This window comes from Macrobrachium nipponense, chromosome 41 (assembly GCF_015104395.2).
Source record: "Macrobrachium nipponense isolate FS-2020 chromosome 41, ASM1510439v2, whole genome shotgun sequence".
NCBI classification, from domain to species: Eukaryota; Metazoa; Arthropoda; class Malacostraca; order Decapoda; family Palaemonidae; genus Macrobrachium; species Macrobrachium nipponense.
Window position 1 is genome coordinate 8,762,079 of NC_061102.1, and position 6,865 is coordinate 8,768,943.

The window sequence follows — 6,865 nt, forward strand, 5'->3', positions numbered from 1 at the left end:
CGGCTTAGGACGAGTAGCAATGGAACTTCTTCCAAACCCAGTGAAATATGTAGGTGAGGCCGCTTAGTCGTCGTCGCCGTCCGTCGAGATATGAAATATTTCCGTTTTCGTCGAGACATTTTGTGAGTGAGGAGTTCGTCGGAACAAGAAAAAAAAAAAAAAAAAAATCCATCTACCTTCCTCGGTCTCATACCTTGTCTTGTGTCTGGCTACCATTTTCTGTCTTATAAATTTTAAAGTACTTTGCATACTTGGCCTTGATTTGCTAAAGCCTTTTGTAGCCTGAATGCTTAGTTAATCGGAGAGAAAGAGGGCGAGATAGAGAGATAGAGAGAGAGAGAGAGAGCATCTGGTTGAATTCCGTTCATGCATCGGCCATGATGACAATTTACACGTTGATATGATCTAGATGCTCAGCGTAATTCCATATCACAGACGAGTAGGAATATGAAATTAATGTTTATTCCAAACACCTGCCCTACATCGTCGTTGACCATACAGGGCATTCGGGCACCCGAAGGCGCTGACGAAGGAGAAGCTGGCCGGTGTCTTTGCATATGTGAAGGATAAGAAAAGGAAGAAGTAATTAAAGCAGTGATAAGCATTGGTTCTCTTGCTCCCGCCAACCGTGTGCTCGGGTTGCTGCTCTCCTCTCTCTCTCTCTCTCTCTCCCTTACACCAAATACGTTCGACAAGGACTAAGAGAACACTACCACCTCCTCCTCCCCCACCACTGTGGCGAAGGGGAGGGAGGGAGAGGAACTGGGATAAGGAAAGTAGCCAGTTTCTTTATTTACTGCTGTTTGATGAAGCATTGCGCTCTTGCCAAAGGCTCCCTCTCTTTTTTTTTTTTTTTTTTTTTTTTTGTCGCACATAACTTCCACCCTTTGCCGCGCATGCAATTATGTATTGCATTTGCATAGTGATTCGTTTGTTGTTATGATTAATGCATGTGTGTTCTGGTTGGTTTTTACGCTCCCCGGGGTAATATATAGGTCTGGAATAATTAAGAATGAAAAGAGCGGCGTACTAGGAAGAATGGGCGTTCTCACAGCCCATTGCTAAGGGAAAACGCTCACCTCAATCAATCTATTTCTGCACACATCCTCGTCAATAATTGCATATATAAAAGTCATTCTCTTTCAAGGAAGTCTCCTAGACGCATAATCATCATAATCGATTGTTTTGCTTTCTTATGCAAAGCGGAAATCGCACAGGACATGGCTATAGGAGGCGGGGGCGGGGGGGAAATCCTGCCAAATGTGGCAGCGGGCAAAATTATATCCATCGCCTCGCCATGTTCAAAGCATCAGGCAGCAGCCCCGTGAGGTGGAGGGGGGGAGGAGAAGGAGGGCGTTAGCCTTCATTGTCATCATAGAGACTCGTCATTACGAGGCGTTATATCTTATAAACTTTTGGTTTTAATTGCTGTGGTCGTTTATTTAGTTTCCCTAGGGACGTCGTGGTGGGGAAAGTGTGTCCTCGAATAACGATTTATGGGGGTGGGGGGTTTACAAGAGGCCGCCGTCTTCCAAGACGTCTTCTGGGCGATGCAAATGACACGCTCAAAAGCATGGCCGCTAACACAACAACACTTGAAGAGGGCAAATGATTGTGAAAAAGAGCAGACTGCTGCTGCTGGATGGGAGCGCTGTACAGTGACGTCACCACCGTCGCTCGCCGTCCTGTGTGAGTGTGTGTGAGCGAGAGAGAGAGAGAGAGAAAGAGAAAGAGCGAGCTCAAGTCCAAACAGTTTTCTCGTCGGCCAGCAGGTACCTCCCATATCTTCCTCGATTTCCTATCCTAAAAAGCATTTTGCTGTGCTAACAGGCCGTGTCAGGCCGATCCCGGCGGGCAGGTCGAAAGGGCGCGTCCATGCAAGGTAGGTGACATCCGCCAAATGCACGGCGATCGTGGGAGAAGGACATAAATTAGTGATGTGTGTGTGTTGGGCGACTACTGTTAAGCCTAAGCGGCAGACATACTCCGTGGCCGCCCCGACAACACCAAGTCTTTGCCTTGCCGGGGGAGTCAAGGTGCACACGAAGGAGGAGGAGGAGGAGCAGGACCACCCCACCTCCCTCCCTCCAACGACCCCTTCGTAGACAGGCTCGATCTCCTTCCCCTGAATTTACCGCCAAAAACCTTTCCTTCGAAGTCGCTCCGAAGTCGTTCGTTCCCTGACCATCCGCAAGTGCATATGTAAAGGAGGAGGAGGAACCCACATGCACCTGTAATTACGTCGAGGGGGGAAGGGGAGGGGGAGCAGGTCCAGGACCTGGGCGACCCGCTTTTCATCTGATCTTGAATTATTATTGACTGGCTCCTCTCCTCCGGGTGGTGGCTGGCTGGTGGTGTGGCATCAGCAGCAGCAGCAGCAAAGCATCGGCAGCAGGCGGAGGACTGTTGTGGTGTGTGCAGGAAAGTCCTATATATAGGCTGCAAGTGCCCTTCGGAAGAAGACACCGCCGAATATATAGTTTCAAATCCCCTTCGTAACTTTAAAAGGGACCTCCTTCGTAACTTGGACGGTTCTTATTTTCGCGTCTGGTCTCGTGAACTACACACGTGCTGCTGCTGTGTCGGCCTTGACACTGAACTGTAGAAGTGGGAGTATTTTAGCGAGTGCTTAAATTTCGCAGGGCGACTTTGCCGGTCCCCCTTCCGAGGCCTTTTTGGAGTACTAGTCGGGTCCTCTGGGTGTCCGAAATTGTTATAAAGGCCCGAGTGAACAGGCTCGACGTCTGGGCTAACCGAAGTGGTTTGTGAAAGGGCTGTCAAAAAGGTGATATATATTTATATATGTAATAGTGCGTCAAACGTATTTTTTCTCTCCCGTTCGATTCTGTGTTGTGTTGGGGAGAGAGAGTGTGTGTATGTGTTTGAGTGTGTGTGGAATTCCATTGATGAACTTATGTTCAGAACACACTGACTTTTACAAGGAAAGAAAAGACAACGGTAATGTAGATATATTTAATTATGTTTTTAATTAACTTTTATAAGTATTTTTAATAGTGGATTATCTGGGTCGTTGTAGTATTATAAAAAAAAAAAATTGTAGGCAACTCATTTTACTGGAGAGTCCAACCGCTAAATTTTATTTATCTAAATCAGTTCTAACTAAACAGTTATGTGTATTTAATATGATCACTTACACACTTAAACATAAACATACAAATGTACACTTACAATACGGGCTAATGTTTAAGGCTATTCGTTATAGTGATGGTATACAATTGCCACTTCAATGTTTTTGTATAATTTGAAAGTAAGCTTTTAAATATTTTAATCACATGACAGTCCAAGAATTATTTTCAATTCGTTGGTTTTCTTAAATATATTGATTTTTGCTTTTTTATTTAATATTTATATCATTTATATATATATATTTATTTATTACGTAGCAGTTTAAAAAATTCTTTGAATTATGCCACAGTAGGCATACATCTCTCTCTCTCTCTCTCTCTCTCTCTCTCTCTCTCTCTCTCTCTCTCTCTCTCTCTCTCTCTCTCTTAATTGATACTGGAGTGTCACGCAATTATTTCTCATCCGTTAGTTTTTTCTTATATCAAAGACGTACTGACCACCAGTTGCTGTTTTTTTGTGTATCTGTTCTGTTTACAGATGTTGACAGCTGTACATGTACTGTTTACTGGCGTTTTCTGTTTATTATTTCTCACCGTGTTCTGTTTGTGTTTGACACCGATGAGAGAAAGTTAGGTTTGGTTCAGTGTAGAAAATGGATGAGTTTACCCTTTAATTCTCAATAGATGTTTTTGTAGTTTGACTAGTAATGACTTTTGGTTTCATCTAGAAGTTTGGAAGTCTGTAATTAGTCTCTAGAATTCTATAAAGTTTCGTGGGGATGATGTTTTAATTGCTAAAACCGATGGCCTCTTTTTTTACTCGCGGATCTAGGCCTATAGGCGTAGGAAATGTGGTTTTGTAAGTGTTAGGTAAGTTAGTTATTTAAATGAACATTTTTATGGTTAATATTAGAAGATTTATAAGAGGAGTGAGGTAAATTAGTCATTTAAATTAACCTTTTTATGGTTAATATTGGAGGATTTATAAGAGGAATTGGTTAAATATAATTTTGGTTGTACGTATACAGTTACTACGCGTAGCTTATAGCTCATGATAGCTTGCAGAGTGCCATGTTGATACCAAGACTACCACTTCCATGTTGATATAAACATTACCAGTACTGCGTTAATATAAGCACTACTAGTACTATGTGTTTATATAAACACTTCGAGGACTATGTTACTATAAACACTGCTAGTACTGTGTTTGTATAATATAAACATTACGAGTACTGTGTTGATATAAAGAATACTAGTACTATGTTGATATAATCAATACTAATACTATATTGATGTAAACGCTACTAGTACTATGTTTATATAAACACTGCTACTAGTACTTTGTTGATATAAACGATACTACTACTACCGTGTTTACGTAAACACTACTAATGCTATGTGGATATAAACAATTAGTTTAACAACACCGCTAGTACTGTGTTGATATAAAAATTAGTACTATGCTGATATAAATGCTATTAGTACTATGTTGAATAAACACTACTAGTACTAGTTAGTTTACTAATAATGGGTCTATTATCTAGTCTAGAGAATAATGTGTAACAGTTATACTCAGGAAAGGTTATGGAGAGAAAGTATTATTTGGAATAGTGAATTGCACGACAGCGAATAAAATAATTGCAGTATATATATATATATATTTAAGAACTGAAACACAAACTGGTTGTTACTTTTGGGAAATTGTATAGAAGTGGCAAATTGTTTTTGTGTTCACTACCGGCTGATGAAAATGTTTTTGTAAACAAACAACAAAAGATATAAAGAGTGTAATACTGTGTATAGAAGGGGTTTCTGTTCTCATTGAAACTGGATGAGTACCGAGGAATGAAAACGGTTCAGCCATTGTCGGGGGAAACCGGATTTGTGTTGTCAAATGAAATTGGTTTAAAACAACTCGTACTTGTAAAAAAGAAAAAAAAGTGTTAGGTCTAGAAAATAAATAAAACTCGCTGATGTAAAAGTGTTAGGTCCAGGAAATAAATATTGACCAATGTTTGCAAGCAAACAAAAACTGTGGATTAGTATTGGCGTTATTACAGCTTAATGAAATTGAATTTTAGCACTGTGAAGGGAAAAGAGAGTTATAGGCCTAGTGTTTACACTTGTAAAATGGGAGATGTACTTGCAAGAATAAAGATTGGACATTATTGACGAAGTTTTGCTTCTGTCGGTTGAAAATTGTTTAGGCCTAGTGATTGAAAAGGTTAATGACTGCATCGTACGGTAGTATTTTTGGTAATATAGGCCTAGTGTTTAATTATGTTAATGGCAGAATCGGTTTTGAGAAATAAAGAATGGATATTATTAATGACTGACGTTAGGTGATAGTGTTTTGATGGTTGAAAATGACTTAGTGATTGACTTTTGAAAAGGCTAATAACTTCTCTCTGCCCAAAATGCGACTCTTTTTCAGAATAAGAGTGGCATCCGGTAATAAACAAGTGACTCACGCCTTGTCGAATGGGAAACCCCCATTGACATTCTGTCCTGGAGCTGGAGTTTGGCCTAATTCGAATTTTGTGGTCCTTGGTTTATTTATTTATTTTTTTTATTTAGTTATAAATGAGCTGATTATTAGGTGAAAGGATTAATGAGAGATATGGACTGAATTACACTATATATTAGTTACTTTGTGAATGCTATGTGAATATAGCAGTGCTTACGTTCTCTCTCTCTCTCTCTCTCTCTCTCTCTCTCTCTCTCTCTCTCTCTCTCTCTCTCTCTCTCTCTCTTTTCCAGGAAGTACCAGTCAAACTTTTTGTGAACTGTACTAGGCTTAGCGACTCAAAGTACTACTCCATTAGAAAGATAAACAAAAGCAACCGTTGTTCAATTAGCCTTTATGTTCGTTCTCCCAAGCATCATAAAATGATATACTATATATAATTTCTTTGATGTCTTGATGACCCCTGACCTTCAATAATGCCTCTTGGAATTGCTTTTACTTTTGCTGTCTGCGATTGGCTAATTGGCTTTTGTGATTCTTCCGGATAATTGGTTTAAGTTCCCGGCTAATTGGTTGTATTTTTGGAATGGGAAGTTTACTGACAGTAAGCATCAGCATTGGTTTTGGTTTAAGGCTTATTTTTATATTTATATATATATATATATATATATATATATATATATATATATATTATATATATATTCCTCTTTCCTAAGCAAGTTTAGAGTTAGTAGATTGGCTATTTGGCTCGTATTTAAATGTATATACGTTGGTCTGTATTGTGTAAATGTGTGTGGTTTTTTTCAGTGTTTGGGGGAGAGAGAGAGAGAGAGAGGGGGGGGTCACCTTATCTTACGTAACCTTTCCACCACTTTACTCTCTCTCTCTCTCTGTCTCTCTCTCAGACCCCAGAATTTGTAAACCCAAATTAAACCAATTTCACCTAGCCACGTAAAAACTCTCTCTCTAAAAAAAAAAAAAAAAAAAAAAAAAAAAAAAAAATCGTGCGTAAAAATACTAATGTATATATAATATATAGGCCTAAATCAAAATAGCCAATTTGCTTCTAGGAAGTGGAACAAGCTTCAGTCAGTGTCGATAATTATTAGCCAATAAACATCTTATTACAAAAATAGCATTCACGAGAGAGAGAGAGAGAGAGAGAGAGAGAGAGAGAGAGAGAGTACAATAAACAATTATCCAGTAGTTTCAACCAATTACCCTGAAGAATTATTATCAAGGCCAATTAAGGAACTGCAGAAGCAAAAGCAATTGCAGAATGATATATATATGTGTCATTTTATGGCTCTCG

The 6,865-nt window shown here is 39.4% G+C and overlaps 1 long non-coding RNA gene across 4 annotated transcripts in view; it reads left to right on the forward strand.

Moving 5' to 3' along the window:
* The first annotated feature begins 1,227 nt into the window (after positions 1 to 1,227).
* Positions 1,228 to 6,865, forward strand: part of LOC135212487 (uncharacterized) — a 233,863-nt gene continuing 228,225 nt past the window's right edge. Inside the window, exon 1 of one of the 4 annotated variants that reach the window (XR_010313913.1) lies at positions 1,228 to 2,958. This is a non-coding gene — a long non-coding RNA (uncharacterized LOC135212487). The remainder of the gene's footprint in view (positions 2,959 to 6,865) is intronic. The other 3 variants (XR_010313915.1, XR_010313914.1, XR_010313912.1) reach the window with 3 other exon arrangements.